The sequence below is a fragment of the Oryctolagus cuniculus genome, chromosome 21 (assembly GCF_051225735.1).
Source record: "Oryctolagus cuniculus isolate XC-2025 breed Fujian yellow rabbit chromosome 21, ASM5122573v1, whole genome shotgun sequence".
Lineage (NCBI taxonomy): Eukaryota > Metazoa > Chordata > Mammalia > Lagomorpha > Leporidae > Oryctolagus > Oryctolagus cuniculus.
This window is the reverse complement of record NC_142887.1, coordinates 24,470,798-24,495,951: the sequence shown is the minus strand read 5'-3', so window position 1 is coordinate 24,495,951 and position 25,154 is coordinate 24,470,798. Positions and strand designations below refer to the sequence as shown.

At 59.5% G+C, this 25,154-nt stretch overlaps 1 long non-coding RNA gene across 15 annotated transcripts; it reads right to left on the bottom strand.

Annotated features, from left to right (window-relative positions):
* Nucleotides 1-7,971: 7,971 nt before the first annotated feature.
* Nucleotides 7,972-23,732, bottom strand: LOC103352354 (uncharacterized). 15 transcript variants are annotated; one of them, XR_016227206.1, is made up of 8 exons: nucleotides 23,555-23,732; nucleotides 22,946-23,115; nucleotides 19,440-19,515; nucleotides 16,984-17,072; nucleotides 16,744-16,846; nucleotides 16,370-16,447; nucleotides 16,072-16,160; nucleotides 7,972-15,625 (listed from the first exon to the last, which is right to left on the bottom strand). It is a non-coding gene; the product is annotated as an uncharacterized LOC103352354 (long non-coding RNA). The 15 variants fall into 15 exon arrangements; XR_016227204.1 differs by having other exon boundaries at nucleotides 16,744-16,842; XR_016227203.1 differs by having other exon boundaries at nucleotides 17,010-17,072; nucleotides 23,555-23,731.
* Nucleotides 23,733-25,154: the final 1,422 nt, after the last annotated feature.

The window sequence follows — 25,154 nt, the reverse complement described above, 5'->3', positions numbered from 1 at the left end:
CTGGCCATCAAGGAACCAGCAACCCGGTTAGACAAACAAATGAATACAGAATTTCAAATTGCCTCCTTAGGAACGACATACAGCCTCCTTGGTGGGAGAGGGGGGCGGCCTTCTTGGAGGATTTGGGTGGGTCGGGGGCAAGGGTATGGCTGGGCTGGGACGGTGACAAATGGCTCCATCAAAGCCTGCAGGGCAGTGCAGGGCGGCTGGGCTGGGGAGGCCCCTCAGGGTGCTGGGGTGAGTCTGTGAGGAGGGACCCCAGGCTCCAGGGGGAGCAGGGAGCAGCACCCAGTGGGGCGTGAGGGTCAGGAGCCAGGGCAGCGGGGCTGGGGTGCAGGAACAGAGGCGCCCCCGGCGTGGGGCCAGTGTGGCTGGCGTTCACCATGAATGGGGCCGCACCTGGGCTCCTCCCCGCCTCCCTCCTGCCCCGCCCTCCAGTCCTTGGGCCCCATCAGGCTCCCCACTGCAGCTGACAGCCCTGAGCCACGAAGCCCCACCTGCTCCTGCAACCCCCAGCCTCATCTCCGCTTCTCCAATGCACCAACCCCCAGGGGTCTTTCCCCAGGATGCTCCCCTTGCCACACTCTTCCTCCTTGTGTCACATGGTTGACTCCTCAACAGCCCAGGTATCACCTCCTCAGAGAAGCCCTCTCTGACTTGCCCAGCCCCCACCCCACCCCACCCCAGGCCACAGTGCCCCATTATTCTTTCATAGCAATAAACAGCAATACAAAGTAAGGGATATTTTTAAAGAGTTTATTTTTTGTTTATGTATAAGGCAGAGTGGCCCAGAAGGGGAGAGAAGGAGAGAGAGGCTTCCATCCACTGGGTCACACCCCAAATGCCTGCAACAGCCAGGCGCTCTGTCTGAGTCTCCCACGTGGCTGGCGGGGACCCCAAGCACCTGAGCCAGATCTGCTGCCTCCCAAGACACATGTTAGCAGGCAGCTGGATCAGAAACAGAGGCAGGATCCAAACCCAGGCCCATGGACACGGGATGCCGGGGTGGCAAGCAGTGGCTTAACCAGCTGTGTCACAGGCCCACCCCACCCATGTTGAGCGTCTGACTCCCCCCACCCCGCCCGGCTGTGAGCCCCATGACACAGATGCATGGACTGTCCTCACGACGGCGTTCTAGCCGCCAGCTCCCCAACCGGCCCAGAGTGCGCACCGTGCCTATCCGAGCGGCAAGTGCTGGCGTCCGGTCGGAGCTCTAGACCAGAAAACCATCAGTCAGTGCACTAACCGGGGCCTCCCTGGCCAGAGACTGAAGCGGTGAGTGGTGAGGGTGACAGGTGTGGCGGCCGGAGGGGCCTCACCAGGCTCCCGCGGGGGGCAGAGGGGACCCAGGAGGTGAGACCGCTGAGGGCTTCCAGCTGTGGCCCACGCTCCAGGCAGGTGCAGCTGCACGCCCCTGTGTCCAGGGTCTGTGCGTCCCTGACGGGACCCTGCTCTACCCACGAACCGGGAGAACAGTCCCATGTCCCCAAGACAGAGCACAGGTGGCCAGGCCAAGGACAGTGGCAGAGGGAGAGGCAGTGGGCAGGGGGTGGGGGACAGGTCAGGGTCACAGCGGAAGGTGACAGAAGAGGGGAGGACCCCCAGGTTGCTCCTTGGAGCATCCTGACACAGGGGTGATATGGAAATGGAAAGTGCTAGAACAGGACCAGGCGTAGGGGGCAAGGACCCAGAGCTCAGCCGAGCTGGAAGCAAAGGTGTCCCTAGAGGGAGCTGCGCCACAGGCCCTTGCGCACAATGTCTCTCCAAGACACACGAAGCCAAAGACCAAATCACTAGGGGGCGCACATGTGGCCTGGTGACCAAGGCGCCGGTGTGCGTGGGTTCAAGTCCGAGCTCCAACTCCTTGCTGAGGCTCTGGGAGGCAGCGGTGATGGCTCAGGTACTTGGATCTCTGAGTTCCTAGCTCGCAGCACAATGTCCTGGACACAGTGGGCACTTGGGGAGTCAATCAGCAACAGGAGTGCTCCCTCTCCTCTCCTCTCCTCTCCCTCCCCTCCCCTCCCCTTCTCCTCCTCCTCCCCTCCACCTCCCCTCCCCTCCCCCTCCTCCTCCTCCTCCTCCTCCTCCTCCTCCTCCTCCTCCTCCTCCTTCTTCTTCTTCTTCTTCTTCTTCTTCTTCTTCTTCTCTCTCTCTCTCTCTCTCTCTCTCTCTCTCTCTCTCTCCCCACCTCTTAAATACATACTTTGTCCAAAACACTACAGCCAGTGATTTTGCTCACAACCCTGCATTTGGGCAGGGCCCCAAGCTGGCAGCCTAGCCCCCACGCTGCACCTGCTGGGGTGGCTGAGCCGGCGCTGAGTGAGCCGCCTTCCCAGTGGGTCACTCCCTTGACTGATCGCCATGTTGGCAGCGGCCGGCATCTGCCCAGGGACCTCCATCGCCCCCTGTGCCAGCCTCCTCACGGCCCCTGGTGCTTCCTCACACTGCAGTGGCTACATTCCACCGTAGAGCAAGCTCCCCTTCCACGACCCAGCCTGGAAGTCACGGAGCCACAAACCCAGGGGAGGAGCCCTTAGAAGAAGAGCATGTGGGGTGGGGCCCTTCACCACCCACCATAGCAACTCCAGTGGCTGCACCAGGAGCTGCACACCCCCAGCATGCTCCCTCCTTGCAGCCAGCCCCTGGGACACAGCCTTGTGCTGTACCCATTCTACAGACGGTGACACAGAGGCTCACGGGTGAAGAGACCTGTCCAGGCTGACACCGCACCTGAAGCCAGCTCCATTTTTTTTCCACCCCTCCGTGACTACCCCAGGGCCCAGGCCTGGCCCCCTGGGGATGCTGGTGCCCGGGGAGAGCAGCTGCCGCCCAGGAGCGTGAGAGCAGCCACCCCTCACAGTCTGAGAACCTGGGAAAGTTCCCGAGCGGCTGAGGCCTGACCCCCCGCGCCAGAGGTGACGTCTGGTATGAGGCCTCTGGGGACGGTCTCCCCCACTCCACTCTGGGGCCCTGGCGTTGCTGGGAAGATGCCCCCTGGACCCAGTGCTTCCAAGGCAACCTGGGCCCCCTGGGGTTGGAGGTGCCGGCACGTTCCTCGCATTCCAGGGTTGTTCTCCTGCCGGAGGGGGCCCTGGCCAGGGCTGCCGGGACACTGCCCATGGGGCGCTCCCATTCAGGCCAACTCAGAGCAGAAGGAGGCCTGAGCTGCTGCCGGTCTGATCTTCAGGCTGTGCCATCTTCCTCCCGCACCCTGCTGGCAAAGCACCAGGAGCACCAGGGGCCAGGAGAAACTGCTGCAGGCAGAGGAAATGGGGCGCAGGACCCCACGCCTGCGCTGATGCCCTCTGGCCAAACCCTCACAACTTTCTCGAGAGGACAAGGAAACCCATTTCACAGATGAAGAAACTGAGTCTCCAAAAGACGCACAGCCGGTGCCGGGCGGATCCAGCCACGTCGGAGCCTCAACTGGCTCCTGTTTCCTGCTTTGCACAGAAACGCCGTGGGTGACTCTGTGCCGAATACCGCGCTGGGTGCCCGAAGCCGCAAAGGCAGCAGGCTTCGTGGAGCTCACAGCCAGGGAAAGCTGGAAACGAGCAAATAAAGATGAGAACTTCGGGCGTGTGCTGCAGGTGCAGTAGGTGGAATGGGAGGTGTTGGGACCAGTCCCACCTCTGCCTCCCATCCAGCTTCCTGCTATTACACCTAGGGGGCAGCAGGTGGCGCTCAAGTGCTTGGGCGCCTGCACCCACGTGGGAGACCAGAGGAAGCTCTGGCTTTGACCTGGCCCAGCCCTGGCCATTGCGGCCATCTGGGGAGTGAACCAGCAGATGGAAAGTGTGCGTGTGCGCACGCGACTCTTGCCTTTCAAATAAATAAAAATGAATCAATAAACATCATTTTTTAAAAAAAAACAGAATCACAAACTGTGCTCGGCCCTCTGAGAGCACTTGCACACCTTGCAGGCAGAGGAAGGGCACAGAGACAAGCGAGGGGCCCCGTCTGCCTGGAGAGTCGCACCCCTGGAGGTTGTGCCCGATGAGCCCAGGCGTCCCGCACCAAAGCTGTGAGCCCCAGGGCAACGCTCTGCACCCCTCTGAGCCTCGCGGCCCTCCTCTCTGCAAAGCAGAGACCATGAAACTCTCCAGCCAAAGGAGCGCTTGAGGAGTTGACAAGTGTGATGCCCCGGCCACCTGTGGTCAGTCCAGGGGGCTGGGAGGTGGGAGCAGGAGCCGGCACTGCCTGCAGGGAGTGGGAGAGCGCTGGGGGAGGCTGCCTCGCCTGAGACTGCTGCGCAGGCACAATCCGAGTGCACCTTGGGGGGACGCCAGCGTAGAGTCAGCCCACTCTGCAGCGGAGAGAACAGGCTCCGGGTGAGGAAGTCGCCCGCCGTGGCTCCAGCTCCCAGCGGAAGCCCGCAGCAGAACTTTTCCAGAATTCCTGTCCTCAGCCACATTCTCTCCAGCCGCTTTCCTTTCCCCCACTCAGGCCAGGCCCTGTCCGGTGTCTTCAAATTCTGGGAGCCCAAGAGGATCCCCCTCTAGAGCAGCCCCCAGATGCCCCAGAGAGAGAGAGGAGCCAGGTGTTCAAGAACCAGGACTAGGCAGTGATGGTTCTGGTAAAATACCGCCACCTGCTGGCCACTCCTGTGAACTGCAGCTCAGGCCCCGGAGTGAATGAGTGGATGGGCCGTGGGCACCTGCCGGGCAGCACAGCTGAGGCGGCCCCAGCTGGCCTGCAGGTGCAGCTCCAGAACTACCTCTCCATTCCTATCGATCCCGACATGCGGTTGATGGGAAAACTAAAGCAACGCAGTCGCCTCACTAAGCTGGTTTGGTTTTGGAGAATGTTATTAATAATGTGTGTGTGAGGGGCTGGCGCTGGGGTGTAGTGGGGAAAGCCATCACCTGCAGTGCTGGCATCCCATGTGGTGCTGGTTCAAGTCCCAGCTACTCCACTTCCAATCCAGCTCTCTGCTGTGGCCTGGGAAAGCAGTGGAGGATGGCCCAAGTCCTTGGGCCCCTGCACCCACATGGGAGACCTGGAGGAAGCTCCTGGCTTCGGATCGGCACAGCTCCAGCATTGTAGCCAATTGGGGAGTGAACCAGTGAGTGGAAGACCTCTCTCTTTCTCTCTGCCTCTGCTTCTCTGTAACTCTGCCTTTCAAATAATAAATAAATCTTTAAAAATAATGCATGTGTGATTTATGTTAATGTGAAATTTTTTTACCATTATTGATATTTTTATATGAGCTAACAAGTCTTTTTAAAATGTCTCAGGTTGAAAAAAAATCTCAGGTTTAACACTCATTTTATAGGTTTGCTTGAAAGGGAGAGCAGGGAAGAGAGGGAGAGGGAGAGGGAGAGAGAGAGAGAGATCTTCCATCCACTGGTTCACTCCCCAAATGGCTGCAACACCTGGAGCTGGTCCAGGCTTGAGCCAGGAGCCAGACACTCCATCAAAGGCTCCCACGTGGGTGGCAGGGCCCAAGCCCTTGAGCCGTCACCTGCTGCCTCCCAAGTGTGTTAGCAGGAAGACAGTTGGGAAGCAGAGGGGCTGGGACCTGAACCAGGGCTCCAGTATGGGCCACAGCATCCCAAGTAGCAACTTAACCTACTGCACCACACGCGCCTTAAACAGCTCTGTTTTGGAGGGCGGGGCCACATGAGCCAGGACACCCGTGTCCCACCTCCCAGTACCTGAGTTTGGCTCCTGCCCCAGGCTCCCCTTCCAGCTCAGGTGGGCGCTGGGAGGCAGTGGTGCTGGCTCCCACGTGGGAGAGCTGGAGGAAGCTCCCAGCTCCCAGAGGTTTGGGCATCTGGGGAGTGAGCCAACAGGTAGGGCTCCCTGGTTGACTCTCTCTCCTTCCCAAGGAACAAAATAAAAATAACAAAGTATCAATTAATTTCTGCCCTGCCAGACCCTCCCTGCACCAGTTCCCTTCTCCTAGATATCTCAAGTGAATAAATTTCTAAAACTTTGTAGCAAAGTGGGATTGCAAGAGAAGTGTGCTGTGAAAGAGAGGAGAGACTGAGACAGGTGTCTTCGTGTCCTTTGTGGGCAGGTTTCTAAGTCCTGCTCCCCCGGGGGATTCCCACCTGTTCCCACCAGCTCATGAGCGCCATGCACGGGGGGCCAGGTCTGAGCTCAGGCGGTCACCTCCACACCCTGGAGTGTCCCCACCTCCTGTAGGATGTGCCTGTAGGATCTCACTTTTTCAGATTTCATGACTTATTTGGAACGGGGGGGGGGGGGGGGGGAGAGAGAGAGAGAGAGAGTCTTGCTTCCACTGGTTCATTCCCTAAATAGCTGTCTCAGCCAGGGCTGGGCCAGGCTGAAGCTGGGAGCCTGGAGCTCCATCCAGGTCTCCCACATGGGTGCAGGGGCCCAAGCACCTGGGCTATTTTCCGCTGCCTTCCCAGGTGCATTTGCAGGGATCTAGATGGAAAGCAGAGCAGCTGGGATGTCGACTGGTACTCATATGGGACGCCGGGATCTCAGGTGGCTTAACCCGCTGCCCCACAACACCAGCTCCCGGGCTGATAAATCTTAAGGGAGCCACCCCGGCGTGCCCTGCACCACCACAGCTGTTTCCTCTCGGATGATTGGTTTTCTCATCCTTCAAGGCTTCCCTCCTGGGTCACCTCTTCCAGGAAGCCTCCCATCCCAGAGTTTCCCTCCAACAGCTTAGCCAGGGCCAACACAGAAGGAGGCTTTGGGGCCCTGCCCCAGCCCTGTGAGAGCCCCGGTAAAGCTGCAGAGTGCCATGCCAGCTCGTCACTGTGTCACCACGTGACCGAGCAGACAGAGGCTCGGAGACATGCACATGGGTGGCAGGGCTGAGGTCCCAGCTGCACGCAGAGGTTTGGGTGGGGTTTGAGTGCATCCCCCACCCGGAGGGGTCCTTAGGTGGGAACGTGGGCCCCAGGGTGGTGGTGTTGAGAGCTGGCCCCTCTCCAAGGGCGGTGGAGGAGGGTGGTCCTTAGGTCACCGCAGGTGCGGTCCCCTGAAGGTGGCGCTCACCTGACTCCTCCCCCAGCCACGGCTTCCCGCTCCGTGTGGGGGTCTCTCCTAGCACAAGGGGCCAGGCCAGTAGGGATGCCTGGTCTGAGCTACATAAACATCTCTTTTACTGTTAACAGTGGAAACCTCATGATTGCGAAGACAAGCTGAACAATATGCCAAGGTCTGTCAACACCTCAAGCCTAGGACAGATGGTCCTGGCCACCCAGAACACAGGGCTGAGAAAGACCTTGAGGGTGGATGCATCCACGTTCCCAAAGAGATAGGCGATTGACTGGCGATGTCTGCATGGATGAGGACTCTGGCAGTGGCTTCACATGTGCCATCTCTCTGCCAGCCCTGCATGACCCTGTGTTAAACCTTTCTCTCAGCCACCAAGGAGCTCCACCCACCTGCCACTCCTCCTCCCCCCGGGGGAAGGGTAAGCTCTCAGGCAGTAAGAGCTTGGATGTTCTCTGGGCACAAAGCAGGGCCGGTGGCAGGAATGGCTGCACCACGATGTGAATCTGATGGACACACAGAACCGGTCCCTTAAAAATGGCTTCGGGGGAGGCAGGTGTTTGGCTTAGCAACCAACGCCACTTCTCGGAACGCTTGCATCCTGTATCAGAGCGCCCAATGCAAGTTCCCAGTCGGCTTCCAAATCCAGCTTCCTGCTAACGCACACCCGGGAGGAAGCCGTGCGGCTCAGGGACTTGGGTCCCTACCACTCACCTGGAGTGAGTTCCCAGCTCCCAGCTTCAGTTTGACCCAGCCCTGGCTGGGGTGGGCATTTGGGGAGTGAAACCGTTTCTCTCTCTCTAATATGTTTTTAGAAATGGGATGAGGACAACAGTAAATCTTATAATTTGAAATAGAAGCAAACGCTTCATTGTGCTGGCCTCCAAGGTCACGGTCAAGGCTGACTCACGGCACAGCCCACGTGTACCCTGACGACCACGCTCTGCCCACAACCTTCTCAGCCCTGTGTCTCAGAAGCCACAGCCATGCTTTGGGTGTGAATCGAGATTTAATATCAACGTGGTATTTTACACAGAAGCAGCTACATTCATGGGTGAAAACCAAAAGCCAAGAGACCCGACACGGCTGACCCGGTGTGAAAACCCCATTGCTTTCCATCCACGGCAGAATCTCTGTGCCCTCCCTCGGCGCCCCCTGGAGGTCACGTCGGGGAACGCGAGCACCTTTTCTGGTCTGTTGATGTCCCGCCATCAGCCCCGGAGACACGCAGGAGCATCTTAGGTAGGGGGTATTCTGTTGGGCTGGGACCACGCACCCCCCCCCAAGGCATCTTCCTGGCTGCACCTGGCCCCCTCTACACCAGCACAGCCCCCAGCCAGGCTCCATGGTGCCCATTCCCTCCACACAGCCCAGTGAGAAAAGATTGAGAGCCAAGTCCTCGGTTCATTAGGCCCGACTCCCAGCCGGCCTGCAGTCCAGTGGGCTGGAGCAAGCCAGGGGGAATGGGCACCCTCAGGTTGTGATCAGGGAGGGACAGACAGAATGTGCCCGTGTGGGCTGAGTCAAAAAACACGCACACACACCGGGAATCTCGCAGCCACCGCCAGCCTCAGCGTTGGCCCAGTTCCCATCTTTCCATCTCCAGGGACAGAAGACACGTGTTTCCCCTCTCTGGGGCCAGGGCCACCTCTTGGGCGCCTACACCACACTGTTCTCTTGCCCTGGCAGCCTCCAAGACAAAGGAATCCCCTCCCTCACTGATCTCCTAGTAAACCTACCACCCACGTCGTGTCTCCCTGCAGCCTCTCCGGGGCCCCACCCAGCGGGGGTGATGGGATTTCAGGACTGTGCCCCCCCACCCCAAGTCCTCACTGTCACCTCGGTCCTCTTTAGTTCCCCATCACTGCAGAGCTGCCTGCAACCGGGCGAGAGTTTCTACAACCTGTTTCTCTCAGGACAGCCCGAAGGGTCTTTCTCCTTTCCAAGAGTGCACTCGGTTGTGGCAGCTGTGATTAGAGCTCATTACAAGCTCCCTGGGGCTGGAAGTGAAGCCCAACTCCTTCACCTTCTCAGGCCACATCCATGGCCCCTCACTGGACAAAGTCCAAAGGCCTTGTCCATGTCCCCATCTGAGTCCTCCCACACTCTGCATGAATCTCCTTGGCTCCTCCCTCATTTCCCACAGCCCTGTGTCTGCCAGTCTTGCTGTCCTAAACTCATCCCCAGCCACACTCCAGCCATGCAGGGCTCAGTCTGGATATCTCCCTCTCCAGGAAGCCCACCCTGACTGCTACACCCATGGAAGACTAGGCGTCTCCCTACCCCTACTCTCCCCTACACCCACCTAACACATGAGAATTCAAGCTAGCAAAGACTGAGTGGCCTTTAACCACCCCATGCCTGGCACAGCATGTGCACAGCAATCTTGTCTGTGCCCTCTCGCCAGCCCCAAAGGACACCCTTCTCCCTGCGTCACTGTCTACTTCTACTGAGCTATAGAAGCACCAAGATTGGGGGGGGGGGGATCCCACGTGCAGAGCTCCACCTCCAGAGCGGCGCCTGGCACATAGCAGGGCCTCAGCACACCCAAAGCTCTGTAGTTGGGACGTGTTTTCGCTTCTGAGCGCCCAGCTTTGTGTGCCATGAGGCAAGCTGGCCACCAGAGGGCGACAGGCAAGTGCGTTCTGCCCCATGCCAGGTCCCTGCCGGCTGCCCCTGCACCTGCCTAGGCCATCATTCCTCGCTTGCTTTTAAGTGTCTGGGTCTCCCTTCACAGCTCACTGCCAGCGACCACCCTGGGCAAGCTCTGAGCCCGTGACTGTTAGACGCGGGCTGTCACCAGCATCATTTGGTCCAAGCAACCTGTCTCTAAAGCTGCCGGGCTGGCCTCTAATTCTGACCATAAGCTCTCCTATCCCGCCAGCCTGAGCCAGCCGCCTCTCACCGGGACCCTGGGAACCCCTGACCTCACAGCTCCCCCTCTCTGCTGCCAAACCACTCCCCTCCCCAGACCTAAAGAGATCCAGACACCCTGCCAACCAAACTCCCATCTCCCCAGGGCAGCTAAACCGCATGGCAGAGTTATGGCAGGAGACGGAGTGGAGCTGATTTACGCTAAGGTGTACGTGGCTGATGGAGTCACGATATTTCAGGATAGCCCGATCCAAACATCCCAGCATCCCCAAAACAAAAGCTCCAGACCCTCCTCCTTCCACACACAGTGGCACACCCGAGACACACAGCTGTTCTTAGCTGCACACTACGAAGCTATGATACTTATTTTTTTCTTTAATCCAAACCAAATGCAGCTGGTGAAGTGTGAATCAATCTGCCCAGGGGCCAACCCCTTGAGAGGCTGGCTCGCGGCTGACTCCTCCTTGGGGCATCCCCCCAGGGACGCCACAGCCCAGAGCCCGGCATCTCCCGTGGAGGGCTACGATCTTTGCTGTGCCCCAGCACCCACATCGCTAACTGCACCTCTCCCTGGGTTAGTCAGGTCCCAAACGTGTGTTAGATAGAGCCTTCCCAGCCATGCCAACATCCAAGCTGTTAATAGTGACAGGGACGAGTGTTACACCTGCTGTTAGAAAGAACTCGGCAAGCCATTAGTTCCAGCTAAAAGGGACAGATCAGAAGGGCAGGAGTTAGTCAAGGTGAGGGCGGGTTAATTAGGGGCCGACGGGAGCCAGGCCAGGAGCCCGGAGCCCCTAGAGGGGCAGGGTTGGCTGTTAGTGGTCAGCCCCTGGGGCAGCCAGGGCCAGGCAGAGAGTAGCTGGGCGGGAGCGAGAGTTAGTGCACAGGAGCCAGAGATTAGCCCAAGGCGACCAAGGTGCCTACTGGAGGTGAGGCCGGAAGTCACCCCCAGGTGTGGCCCTGGTGTGAGCGGCTGGCGGGCTCTGGGGGAGGTGGGCTGTTGGGAACAGGACGGGGAGCTGGGGGTGAACGCAAGGCGGGGGCAGCTGAGCGGCTTTGGCAGCTCCTCCCCCGAGCCCTGCTTCCTCCTCCTGAGTACACCATGCCCAGGGCAGAACTGCGCCCCCTAGCTTCCGGGATGGGGCGGGTCTTTCCCAGTGACTTCCGGTGTGAAAAAAAGACCGGGCACTCTACTTCCTGAAAGCCGCCTCTCAGCCCCAAGTACGGGAAGGGCCTCTCTAGCTGACTTCCTGTGTTGGAAAGGGCCTCTCGTTGGTCACTGGCCCTGTTTCTCTCCAGCTTGGCCTAAGGGCAAGCCCCTCTCAGACTTCCGAGTCAGAACAGCCCCTGTCTCCACCTTCAGATATGGGGACAGCCTCGCTGGCTGGCTTCCTGAGAACAAAAGGCTCCACTCATCATTTTTCAGCGTGGACACGCCCTCGCCATGGCCATCCAAGATGGGGGCGTCTCAGCCGGACGACTTCCGGTGTAGAACATGCCCCCTTCAGGACTTACTGGTTGGGGCTCCTGTCCCTTCTCTTTGCTCCCTTGGCTGGGAAAAGCCCAGAGCTCCACTGTCTAGACCCGCAGGCCTCCACACTCACGCCTCCAGAGGGTTCCCTGGTCCTGCCCACACCCTGTGGCAACCAAGGCTCAGAGTCCAGCTGCCCTCCAGCCGCAGGGACCCCTCCCCTACCCCCCTACCCCTTGCATTGTTCTTAGAGCGTTGTCCCCTGCCTCAGACCTGGCCCAGTGGGCTCTGTTACCCCAACAGCCGGTGTGGGGCTGCAGAGCCGACCACCTGTCTACAGGGCCAGCCCTGGGCCACGTGCTTGCCAAAGGGAAGGGGACCAGGCCCCCGGGGGTGGGTGGGGGGCCCAGAGCTCGGCAGGGCTGGGGTTAGTAAGAAAACAGGGTTAGTAGGGGCTGGGTTAGTATGTCAGAGCGCAGCGCCAGCGGGCGGGGGCACCTCAGCAGACACACACGGGAGTCGCCAGGAGGGAAAGGCAGAAGGCACGCGGGTCCGTTAGTGTGTTACGGGGCGGGGTGGGGGCGCCCCTGCGTTAGACGAGTTAGTAATGGGACGGAAGAGCCGCCTCCAGGAGGGAGAGCTGAGGAGGAGGAAGAATGGGCAAGGGACGGCCAGGGCTTCCAAGGGAGTGTCTGGCCCCAGGTGGAAGGGTCTGTGTGCAGAACGCCCAGAGACCAGGGCCCAGGCAGGGGGCGGGGCCCCCGGGGTTTCAGCGCGTCCCACCCCCACCCCCACCCTTTTTATTTTAAGTATCTGCCCTGTGCCAAGACCCTTTATTCTGGGCACGCCTCACTGCAGCCTGTGAGGTAGGGGTCAGCGGGAACAGGACCAGAGAAATGTTGTGTTCAGAGTCACGGACAGGAAGTGGCAGAATTGGTGCGTGGGCATGACTCGCCCTGCCCTGCATTGTGGGTCTGCACAAAGACCCCAGCCCTCAGGCAGGGAGGGTCCTGCAGAGCCTCCTCTGCCCCCACGTCCCAGCCCCTGGAAAGGCCCATGAGCTGCGCGGGTTAGTAGGGTCTGGCTGCGGGAGGGGTTAGTAGGGCATGCTCGGGCCTGGTTAGTGGGTTAGTTGGTTGGCAGAAGGCCAGCACCTCGTCACACAGCGTCCCGGCCGAGCCCTGGGTTAGTAGGTTAATCACACATGCAACACACTTCCCCGGCCCCTCCAGCTGCAGCCCGCCAGCCCGGGAGCGGGGCCCCACCAGGGCAGGGGGTCCACCTGGAAGTCTCCGGGGTCCCACAGAATCAAACCCAACCACGTGCACCCTGCCCGGAAGCATGGTGGCTGTGGGTCTCCAAGCCCCTCCTCCCCACCCCACCACCACCACCCCCAAATACTTCAGTTCTCCCGAAAGTTCTCTACTTGTTCTGAATGGAAACCCCTACCTGGTTCTAGGCAGCCCATTCCCCTGGGGGCTGGGTGCTTTCACACCTGGGCACACTCACACTACACCAGCATCACACCACCAAACACCCAGTCCCCCAGAGCCACCATGCCCGGTGGACGCCATCACCATCCTCCAGGTCTCTACCTGCTCCAACCACTGGCCTGTTCTCCCCCACGCCCTCCAGAATCTGCAGTGAGTTGACCTGGCTCTTGCAGCCAAGTTCACATCCCTGGCCCCTCCTGCTCTGCCCCCTTTCCTGTGGATGCTACCATGCACCTGAGGGCACCTCGCTATGCCATCTACCTCCCTGCTACATTTTCCTTCCCAACCCCCCAGCCTCGCATCTCTCATGGTTCACAATGATTTCTATGAGAAAAGAATGGCGTGTCCAGAGAAGCTAGGAGCCCTCCCTTCTTTGTCCTGGATGTCCCTGGACATCCAGAATTACCGTGAGCATTCTAAACGCTCTGATAAGCCCTGCACTAGAGAAACCCGCTGCATCGGGACTCTCTTTTCAACATCTAGAACATACTATGTGGCTCTCCGCTCTAATTCTTCCCCCCAATAAGCTCTTGTCTAGACATATTTTTTTCCTCCTTCAAGGCTCTGGTGGGTTCAGCCTCAGGGGTTTTATCCCCGCGCCTCAAGGACTCAGAACCTGTGCCTTAGTAGACGGTCCTAGCCCCTCATCTCCAGCTCCCCAGGAGCTGGTTTCTTCCCCCTGGCCTGGCCGTGAAATCTTAAAGATCTGAACCATGACCTGGTCTTTACCCATCTGCCCTCCTTCTTCCTCACCCCCTGGTGGCTCCCACAGGAAAGGCTCCAAGTGGGTGCTCAATTCTAATGACAGAAGCAGAATTTAAACACCCCAGGGGCTGGCGTTCGGAACACCTGCATCCCATGTCGGGGTTTCTGGTTCAAGTCCTGGCTGCTCAGCTGCCAATCAGCTTGCTGTTAATGCGCCCGCCTGGGAGGCAATGGAAGATGCCCAAGTGCTTGGGCCTCTGCCGCCCACGTGGGAGACCAGGATGGAGCTCCTGGCTCCTGGCTTCAGGCTGGTCCAGACCTGGCTGTTATGGCCAATTGGAAAGTGAATCTGGAAGATGCAAAAAATCTCTCTCTTTCTCTCTCTCTCCCCCTTCTCTCTCTCTCTCTCTCTCAAATAAATAAATCTTAAAAAAAAAAAAAAAAACAGTAAATACCCCCAGAAAACACCATGAACTACCGCTACCATCTACCATGGAGGCTGTGAAATGCAGTCACTTCCCCCAGCCGATGAGATACGGGGAAGGGTTGGACAGCTAAGCGGCTGGGTCGGAAGATGCTGTTCTCCAGTCCAGCGTGCCAACAATAGATAAACCCTAACTCCACACTCCCAGATGGATGGCAGTGTTTACCGGGCAGCTACTAACAGGCCCTGGGCCAAGCACACGACCTCATCAGATCCCCCTTCGCTCCCAGGAGAGCACGCGGCGCCCCCTGCAAGTGGAAGCCGAGGCTAGCAGAGGGGAGTGGACTGGTCTGAGACGGGTGCGGCAGAACTCACAGCAGAGACCTGACCTGGCTCCCAGGAGGTGCCTCCTCCCGCCCTGGTCCCCGCCAGCTCCACCTGTGCCCAGATGCCCCCAGCCCACCCAGGCCCTGCACCTGCCCCCCTCTCCACATCTGCTCCTCCCCATCCCTGATTGAAGAGTTGATGACTCCAGCTCTCCACACCTGACACACAGAACTGTCTCCCCCAGAGTCCATTCGGGCCCAAGCCCTGAGCCCTGTGTCACTGCGTGCGAGATGGGACCTCCAGGGCTGTGCCGAAGGGGGCATGAGTTCAACGGGGCAGGGCTCTGGCCCAACGGGGCTGAGGACCTCGTAAGCAGAGGACACAGCAGAGGCGCCGTGGGCAGAGGACTTGCTGAAAACCAGCCCTGGCTTCTGAGCCGTCACAGCCTCCCCAGCTATGGGAAAGTAAAGGGCCAGTGTTTACGCCGCCCTGCCTGCACCTCCTCCCCACCCCGGCCACGGGAAGGCACTGAGATGGCCGACCGCCTCCCTAGGGGTCTACTCACAGATGGACAAGGGAGCAGTGGGGACGGGGGTTGCCAGCCTCTGCTCCCAGGGCCAGAATCCAGCCACGGTGGGAGGAGCTCCAAGGGGTCCGACTGGGACATAGCATCCTGAGATGGAGCCGGGGGCAGCCCCTCAGGCCTGCAGGTAGCAGCACCGCACCTGGAGCTGGCTATGTCTTTCCTAATGCGTCTCCTTGGCCTCGGCGCCTCCTCACCCAAGAACTATCTTTCCAGGGCACTGCCCCCGCTGCCCCTCCAGCTGCACCCCCACCAAGCCCCCAGAGCTGGAGCACCCTGAGGCCAGGCCCCTACTCCTCCCAAGCCACCAGGGAAAGTGTCCCCTAGGAAGTCCCCACAGCCTCCAGCCCGCGCAGAGCCCCTCCCGACCCCTGTCTCACGCCTGCTTCGAGCTGTGGCTTCCTCTGAGACACAGCCCGAGGGAAGGCGTGGTCAGGGAGACCTGGCCCCAGGTCGCAGGCAGAGACCCGAGGAGGAACCGAGTCCAAGCGGGGTCAGGAAGTGACCCCCAGCCCCAGACACTGGAGCCCAGCAGATGCGACAGGCAGGCGGCTGCTGCGGCCCCTGCTGTACCCTTGAGCTGCCCTTGACATCCAGTTCAGTCCTCAGCGGAGTGTCGGCCAGGGAGGGCTCGCGTCCACAGCAGGCTCCGTCCTGTGCATGGGGAAGGCTGAGGTCTTGGCAGGATCACCCAGAGGTCCAGAAAACCACTGACAGCTGCTGGCACCAGGCCTGGAGTCCTGGCCACGCGGCCGGAGCAGAGGCTCCTGGGAGAGATGCAGCAAGGGAGACTAAGGCCACGGCCTCCATCCCCAACTTCCCGCGGCTCCCCTCTCCCAGCCTAACTCAGACACTCAGAGACCCCAGCACCCCCAATACCCACACAGGGTCGGGGCGAGAGCTTTGGGCACTAAAACCTTGCAGGAGAAATCTCAGGATCGGGGAGGAAGTGTGTGTGGCTGTGAAGCCCCCTACACACACACAAACACACACACACACACTACAGCCTGCCCCCAGGCAGGGTTAGCTCAGAGTGTCGCAGGGGAGGGGACAAGGGCTCGGTGGGTGGCACAGACCTTCAGAGACCTCGGCTGGTTTGAATTCCCTCTGCAGCTTTCCCACTGAGGGCGTCTGCACCCCACCTCCTCATACACACACACACACACACACACACACACCCCTTCGCCGACCCCCCGCAGCCACGGCTTCTCACCTGAAGATCCCAGGGAACAGTACGGGGCATCTCAGGTGCTCACCGCTGGATCCCCGAGTCCAGCTCAGAGAAGGGACGCAGTGCATGCCCTGCTGAAGAGAGAAGCCTGCTGGAGTCATGGCCAAGAGCACACCTGCCCCGCACGGACCACAGAGAGCACACAAGCCTGAAGCCTGCAGCCCCCTCCCTACCCCCCCCCGAGGAAAGGGACGAAGCAGGAGGCTATTCTAGCCCCCATCAGACCAGGCTCAGTGCAGCCTCCCTCTCGACCCCCCTCCCCCCCACCCCCAGATCACACCTGGCAGCCTCCAGCCAGTGCCTCGGCAGCCCAGGCCCGGCTCCGGCTCATTCCCCATGTCGACCCCACAGCCCCATCCTGGAAGGAAAAAAAAAAAGCACCAAACACAACTCGGGAGAAAACAGCATCCAGCCCTCACCATCCCCCCACCCCTACCCCAACCCCCGCCCCAGCCTGGGCATAGCCAGAACTCCCTGCTGGTGAGCAGGTGGCCTGGGAGCCCGGCGGGGGGTGGGGGCGCACCACTCTCCACCTCCCCTGGCTCCCACCCCAGAACATCCCCAGAGAGCGCGGAGGCCAGGTCTCCCTGCACCACCCCCACCCGCTCCCCAGCAACGTCACAGGCGACCCGAGAGAACACAGGAGAAACTTGCAGCTTGCTGACGGCTGGGAGGGAGCACTGGACAGCGAGTCGGGAATCCGGAATACCGATCGCCTTTTCTTGCGCCCCACAAAACAGGGACAAGCTCTTTCTTTCTGGCACAGAGGTAGAAAAGTGAGTAGGGGCCTCACGGATTACCCTCCCTCCCTCTTCCTGATCCTGGGATCCAGCACTTTGCTGAACAGGCCAGCAGGGGGCGGGCCAGAGGGCTGCAGGCTGGCCAGTCCCACACTTATCTGCAAGGTGGCTCCCGCTGACCGTGCAGGTCCGGAACAATCTGGGCGCTCTCTTCTGTCTCCTGGGTCCCCGGATCGCCGTACTCTGCAAACAGCCCCGGGCTGCTCAGAGCAGCATCGTTTGACCATCAGTGACCCCTGCCCAGGCTCCTGTGGCCCCAGAATCCCTGATGTGACGAAGGCAATGGCAGCTTCGAGGGAACTGGAGCCCCTGGGTTCAGTTAGCACTGTCACAGGGGCAGGCACTGGGCACAGTGCTTAGGACGCCACTCGGGATGCTTGGATCCCATAGCAGAGTGCCCAGTTCGAGTCCTGGTTCCAGATCCCATCCTGCTAATGTGCACCGTGGGAGGTAGCAGGTTGTTGGTCCCTGCCACTCACACAGGAAAACTGGACTGAGTTCTAGGCTCCTGGCCCAACCCTGGCTGTTACAGGCATCTGGGAAGTGAATCAGCAGATGGAAGATCAATCTCAATCTCTCTCTCTCTCAGCCTTTCAAACATTTCAACTATATGAAAGGAAATAATTTTTTCTAAAGGTGTATTTGATTTGTGTGAAACACAGAGTGACAGAAAGAGACACAGAAAGAGATCTTCCATCCACTAGTTCATTCCCTAAATGGCCACAACTGCTGGGGCAGGGCCAGGCCAAAGCCAGGAGCCTGGAACTCCATCCAGGTCTCCCGTGTGGGTGCAGTGGCGCAGGCACTCGGGCCATCTTCCACTGCTTTCCCAGGTGCATTAGCAGGGAGCTGGATCAGAAGTGGAGCAGCCAGAACTGGAACCAGTGCTCACGTGGATGCTGACGTCCAAGGCTGCAGCTGAACCCCCTGTATCATGCCACCCCAATACATCTATTTTTCAAAAGCTGCCATTGTCTTCCAGGGTACAAAGATAGGGATGGACTTTAGGGTCAGATAAACATGATTAAGACCATGGCATCCTGGTTTGTGTCCCTGCTGCTCCACTTCTGATCCAGCTCCCTGCTAATACTCCTGGGAAAGCGGAGAAAGATGGCCCACGTGTCTGGGCCCCTGCACCCACGTGGGAGATCCAGAAGAAGCTCCTGGCTCCTGGTTTCCACCTGGCCCAGCCCTAGCTGTTGCAGCCATTTGGGGAGTGAACCATTGATGGAAAATCTCTCTCTCTCTCTCTTTCTCTCTCTCTCCCCGTCTCCCTCTCTCTCTCTCGCCCTCTCTCTCTTTCTGCCTTTCAAAGGAATAAATAAATCTTAAAAAAAAGATTGAGGTACCCCAACCCCATCTACTCAACGTGGCACATCCACACATACATTTACTCAAGAATTCAAAGGAAAAGCATTGATAGAAACTACAACAAGAACCAGCCTCAAAAACATTCAACTAAGAGAAGGAAGACAGAAACAACAGAACACACATGGATCCCATTTATGCGAACAGCTCAGGAAAACCAAGCCAACAGGAAGTGGGTGCATGGGTGCATGGGTGCCTGGGACCGGGGTGCAAGGGGCATCCACAGTGGACACGAGGATGTCTTTGGGATGTCGTGAATGTCCTAAAACTGACGGATGGCGGTGTTTGTACAAGTTGGTAAACTGACTAGAAATTACTGTTGAGTTGTACACTTGACACTGCTGATGTTCAACTCGGCTTCCAGAAGGGCTCCAACCACTGAGGCAGACAAGGGTGAGCCTTAAAAATACGATGCACCAGCAGCCAAGCGGAGGATTCTGCACACGGGCGTGGACCTTTAGCAAAAACACCAGAACCAGCATCCCATGTGGGTGCTGGCATCCCATATGGGCGCCAGTTCTAGTCCCAGCTGCTCCACTTGCGATCCAGCTCTCTACTATGGCCTGGGAAAGCAGTGGAAGATGGCCCAGGTCCTTGGGCCCCTGCACCTGTGTGGGAGACTTGGAGGAAGCTCCTGGCTTCAGATCAGCACAGCTCTAGCCATTGCAGCCAATTGGGGAGTGAACCAGTGGATGGAAGACCTCTCTCTCTCTCTCTCTGCCTCTGCCTATCTGTAAATAAATCTTAAAACACACACACACACACACACACACACACACACAGAATCTACAGTCACAGAAAGTAGATCATTGGTGTCTTGGGGCCTGGCAGGGACAGGACGCAGAGGGACATTTTCGCGCCCTGCTCGTGTCCCACATCTGGACCGTGGTGAGGGTCCCACCCGTCCGCAGGTACATTTCCCTCTGGGTACCGTACACCTCTGTAAGGCGATTTTTGTCCAAACCTGTTCACATGTAATGAAAGAGACCTCATGCTGGGTGCCAGGACCCCCGCATCTGGGCTCGCAAAGGCCACACGGGTCCCTCAAGGAGCCCCCTAAAGGAAGCGCTGGGACCCAGCTCCTCCCCCACCTCTGGCCTTCAGGAGGAATCAGCACATGGCTGCCAGGGCCCCCACTCCCACTGCCCACAGACAGAGAGTGATGACGAGCACTTTGCTTACCCCTTTGCTGCCACTGGGTCATGGCGGCCACACGCGTGTCTCAGAAACCACGTGCATGGGCAGGGAGAGGCCACAGCTATCATCAAGAGAGAAGAAGGCAGCAGTGAGGGGCCAGGTGTGGCCGTGGGCACCTGGGGGCAGGATGCCAGGTCCTGTTTCAAGATATGGCAGTCAAAGACACCCCCAGGGTGTGGATCAAAAATGAATGGGGGGGTACCCCATGGCCACTAGCAGATCGTTCCAAATCAAAGCCCAGGTTTCATTCTCAGCACCACTCCCAATCCTGGCGTCCCGCTCATGCACACCCTGTGAGGCAGCAGTGGGGGCTCCCAAGGTTGGGTCCCTGCCACCTGCGAGGGAGACCCGGGCTGAGTTCCCCCTGCCCCCAGCTCCAGCCTCAGCCCAGCCCTGGCTGTTGCAGGCATTTAGGGAGTGAACAGCAAACGGGAGATCTTTCTCGGGGGCACTCTCTTTCTCTGTCAGTTTCTCTCTCCAGAGAGAGATAAAAGAGAGAGAGATAGTGGCCATCTGGGGAGGGAACCAGCACATGGAAGATCTCTCTCGCTCTCTCTTTCTGACACTCTTTCAAATTAATTTTAAAAAAATCTTCAAAGATCCAGGAGAGATTAAAAAATAAAAACCTCACTCTGCAGCGGAGGGTTCGGCAGAGCTGCAGAGGGCTGGAGCACCCCACGTCTCAGTGCTGGGGCTCGGGCCCCAGCTCCACTCCCAGTCCCAGCCCCACTCCCAGTCCCAGCCCCCTGCTAATGCGCCCCCTGGGAGGCAGCAGCTGAGGGCTCAAGTGCTTGGGTTCCTGCCACTCCTGTGGGAGACCCCAATGTAGTTCCTGGCTCCTCACTTCGGTCTGGCCCAGCCCTAGCTGTTGTGGTTATGTGGGGAATGAACCAGCAGATGTGAGATCTCTCTCTCCCCCTACTAAAGAAAACAATAAATAATTAACATTTAACAAATCCTAACTCTCCAGCTAAACTGCTGTGTGACTCTGAACTCGTCACTCCCCCTCTCTGAGCCCCAGTGTCTCATCTGTAATAGCCCCAGCCTTCAAAAGAACTCCAACTGTCATTCATCGCTGCCGTGCAGGCTGGAGCGCGTAGCAGCCCAGCCCCTCCCTCCCGGCCGGCTGTGATTCACCCAGCAGCTTCCAGAGGGCCCACCTGGCAGGGCGAGGGAGCAGGGAGCACCTGCCCCATCTAATCCGATCAGCGTGCAAAGGAGAGGGAGACAGATGTCCCCTCAGCCAGACCTCGCCTCTGCCTCTGCGAATCTGTGCTTATTGTTCCGCCGGCTGACAGATGAGCCCGGCCTCAGAGACAAGGAGAGGGACTCCGGAGGGACAAAAGACGATCCGATGTGTTATTCACCAGCCCATTGAACCTGCACAATGGCTCCAAAGTGCCAGAAGCACCAACAGCCCAAGGATCACCCAGGACAGGAAACAACAGCCTTGGCGGAATAAGAGCTGGTACGTAGGCGTCCAAACAAGGAACGGAGGCAAGGGGGGGGGGGTCTTCCCAAAGGAAGGGGCCGGCGCCCTGGGGGCACCCGGGGCATCACCCACAGGGGGTCAGGTACTTTACACTCACTGTGCATGGCCTCACAGCAATCTCAGATGAGCAGACTGAGCTCAGAGAAGATTTGCACACGGACAGGTGTCATGGCCAACCCTGCTCTTTCCACCAGGCTGTGCTGCCATTGCAAACAAGCCCAAAGAGTGCAGTCCCACCCTAGGAAGAAGCACCCATCAGGTCCAACGGAAGGAGCGGGGCGCGCTGTGGCACAGTAGGCTGAGCCTCCGTCTGGGGCACCAGCATCCCACATGGGCGCTGGTTAGAGACCCAGCTGCTCCACTTCCCGTCCAGCTCCCTGCTATGGCCTGGGAAAGCAGTAGAAGATGGCCCAAGTGCCTGGGCCCCTGTACCTGTGTGGGAGACCTGGAAGAAGCTCCTGGCTCCTGGCTTCAGATCAGCCCAGTTCCGGCCATTGCTGGAGAGTAAACCAGCAAATGGAAGACCTTTCTCTCTCTCTCTCTCTCTCTCTCTAACCCTACCTCTCAAATAAATAAATATTTTTTTTAAAAAAAGTTGTAGGGACCACAAACACCTGGCAGACCCAGCACTAGGGGCTGGGTGGACCTTATTCGTCTGCCCCAGGGAACGCTAACAGCTCTGCAGGTTCTCCGCAGAGGTCACGCTGACTCACACACCTGCTGTGGCCTCTCTAAAGCAGGAATCACAGAATTCAGTTTGAGTCATTTCTTTTCAGCAACAGAAAACACGGGTGATTCTTGGCTGCCGGAAGGGTGCCGTCTTCCTCTCTGTTTCAATCTTCCACAATTATTATGCATTATAAAGCTTCCTAGCTTTTGTCTTTTGAAAGATCACCAAAAAATTCTAAAAACAGGCAGGCATGGAAGGTGAGCCCGGCGAGCCTGGCGGCCGGGGTGGGGGGCTTGCTTCCTTTCTGAGACCCTCTGTGGAGGAAGGCAGAGGCTAAAATATTGCAGCAAGAACGACCCTGGGAAGATTTCAGAATCATTTTCAAGGACAACTAGACCACGGAGGTCAACGCGAAACCAGCCAAACTGGGATTTAGCTGTGTGGGGTGCGGTCAATGACGCCCCCAAAGGAGGATCCCCAAGGAAGCCAGGCTGGACGGGGTGAGGACAGGCGCGCCGGCACTGCTGCGTTCCCTGCGGTCCGACCCCTGAGGCCGCACCTGAGCCAATGCCCCATGCCCAGCCCCACCCCAAACCTGCTGATTCACGCCCCTGGCCACGTGGCCCAGGCATCTGCCGACGGGAAGCCACGCCCCTGGAGCCTCACAGCCGCCGTGCGCAGGTTTCCCCGTCTGTCAAGTGGAATTACTCATCCAGCCCGGGTGCCCCCAAATGGCCGTGCGCTTTCCCTGGCTGCGCTCGCTGCGAGGCTGACCGCAAGCAAAACAAAGCGGCTTCCCGCAAGAACTCGCCAGCCTCGCTCCCGCGCTCCCTCCGCCCGCCGCTCCGCTCCTGCAGCAGGTGGGGGCGGCTTCCCAGCCGCGCACTGCAGTGGGGTGCGCGCGCCAGCAAGGCCGGGCGCTCGGTTGCCTCGGGTCTGGAGCCCTGGGCGAGGATGGGGAATCCGGGGCCCCCCGGGACCTTCCCCGCATACCCCTTCTCCCTGCTCTGCCAGCGCCCACAGCCCCGGAAACAATGTCTCCAGCTCAGGACTCTCCGCCTGAGGAGAGAAAAGATCCGGCCTGGCCCCCCCCACCCTCCCCCAATTCCCAGCCTCTCCAGAGTGCGCTGGGTCCAAGGAGAGGTAAGGGAGCCAAGCTGCTGGGTTCTGGGGGTCTCTGCGGACCCCTGCGGGGTGGGGGTGTAAAACAGATCTTAGAGTCCCAGAGGTCTGGATCCCAAACTCGCCGGCTGTGTCACCTTGGGCATGTCGCTAACCCTCTCTGGATTTCCATTTCCATCTCATCCTTAATACGGGGCTCTCACGAACCTCGTGGGCTTGCCGGAAGAACGCAGGCGGAGCAGCAAGCCCAAGTATCGCTGCCGGCACCGCTGTCACCACCACGGCCAGCCCTCTCCGGCCCCTTCTAGCCGCCCGGGACGACACCGCACGTCTGCGACTGGAGCTCCGGAAGTGCGGGAATGAATGGAAGGCGCTGGCTGGGGGCACACGACAGGCTGGGGACGGGGGCGCAGGACTCGAGGACCCCGCCCCACCGCCCCACCCCCACCCGCAAGACCATCTGGGCTCTGTCCACGACTCGGCCAGTTAGCTGCTAACCCGGGGGTCCGCCTCCCACGTCTGTCTGGTGGCAGGGGAAGCCAAGGGTCTTTGTTCGTCGCCTCCCACCCCAGATCCCGACGGCATAATCTCCGATCCTCCCCGCACTCCCAGCCCAGCCTGCCTTCCCGCGCCCCATTGGCTGCGTTTGACAACCGCAGGTTGAGCGAGCGCCTCTTCGCCCATCGGAGGCAGGGCGTTCCGGGCAGCGTCGGCCCGCCCCCTCCCCCGGACCCTGCCCTGGGACCCCGGGACCTCCGGGGAGGCGACGAAGATGCCCGGCCGGCGCGGGCGGTGGGGACGCGGGCGGCCGCTTACCTCTGGTGGGCGCAGAGAGCTCTTTGTGCCGCGGCTCTCGGCGCAGAACTGGGGGAGCCCCTGCAAGCGCCTCCCAGCGCAGACTCCTCCCCGCACTCGTCCGCAGCCTCCCTCCCGCTGGTCCCCCGAGCGCAGCCGGCGCCGACTTCGTAGCTGCTGCAGCGCGCATGAAATTTTAATGCGGGAGCGGCTGGCAGGCGGCGGCGCCCCGCCCCCGGCCCTGCGCCCGCCCCGCTGCACCCCTGCAACCCCACCCTTTAACCCGGCCCGGGAGGCGCGGGGCAACGAGGCTTTGGGGTGGGAGAACGCCCTCCGCCCCCGCCTCGCCGAGGGGCCCTCGGGGCGGCGCGCTCAGCCTCAGGCGTCCCCGCCCGCGGCGCTGCCATGGCAACGCCTGCCCGGGCTGTGCTCGAACCCTGGCGGCGGCGGGGGACTGCAGGTAGGCACCGATCCCGGGGTACCGAGCGCCCAGCCCCACCAGGCCCCGGGCATGTGCCTCTCTGTTAACCCCGCGTGATGGGCACGCGGTTCCGCTGGAGTCACACTTGAACCCAGGCCCCTGACTTCATACATGCACCTGCCTCTTTGGCCTAACGGCATTCATAGGTGTAGACTTTTTTTTTTAACTGCCCTTTGCTTCGTACCTCTTTCTTTCTCAGCCAGCGATGCTAGAAAGTTCTACAGCAACGGTTGTCAGACGTCAGCACCCCTAGGGTGGGGCCCAGAGAACTGCATATCCTAACAAGCCACCGCCAGATGCTTTTTTCAAGATTTGCTTTATTTACTTACTGAAAAGGCAGAGAGAGAGAGAGAGAGAGAGAAACAGAGAGAGCTTCCATCCACTCATCCACTGATCCCAAATGCAGCATCGGGAGGGGCTGGGAGGAAACAGGAGCCAGGAACTCCACCCAGCAGTCTCCCACACAGTGGCAGGGACCCAAGTACTTGAGCCATCGTCCACGCACGGGAGCCGGAAGCTGGATGGGAAGCAGCACCCAGCACTCAGATGGGAGATGCCTGCGTTGCCATAACGCCAGCCCCCATCGTGCTAGAACTTTCCACTGGCCTCCAGCACCAGACTGCCCTGGGTTAAATGCCCGCCTTGCCCATGCACCTGACCACACCACACACCCCTTGCAAGGCCAGCTTTCTACACCGGCCACCTCTTGCTGAGACCTTGGGAAAACCCAAACCAGACTCCTAGCACGTCTCCAACGTGCCCAAGGCCCTGGCTGGAAGCTGGTCCCTCCCCTCCCGGCAGAGCTAACCGCCCTGGTGCAGTCTCCCCAGACTTCAAACCGAAGAAGGGAATGGGATCTGGCACAGCACGTCCTAAAAGAACGCAGGGGACATATAAGGAGCACCACTTTTTCTTTTAAGTGTCCCCAAGCCACCTGTGTCATTACACTGTCCCCAGAGTCTCTCTGGAATCAGCCCATTGCTTCCAATATCCATGAGGAAGAAATAATAACAGCAGCCGCTGTCCACCCCCAAACTTTCAACTCTTCTCGTCTTCCCTGGGGCTTGTTAAAGACGCGCGCCATGAGCCCACGCTCCTGGATCCGAGTGTGGTTGGTGCTAGAGGTGTCTTTGCAAGGCA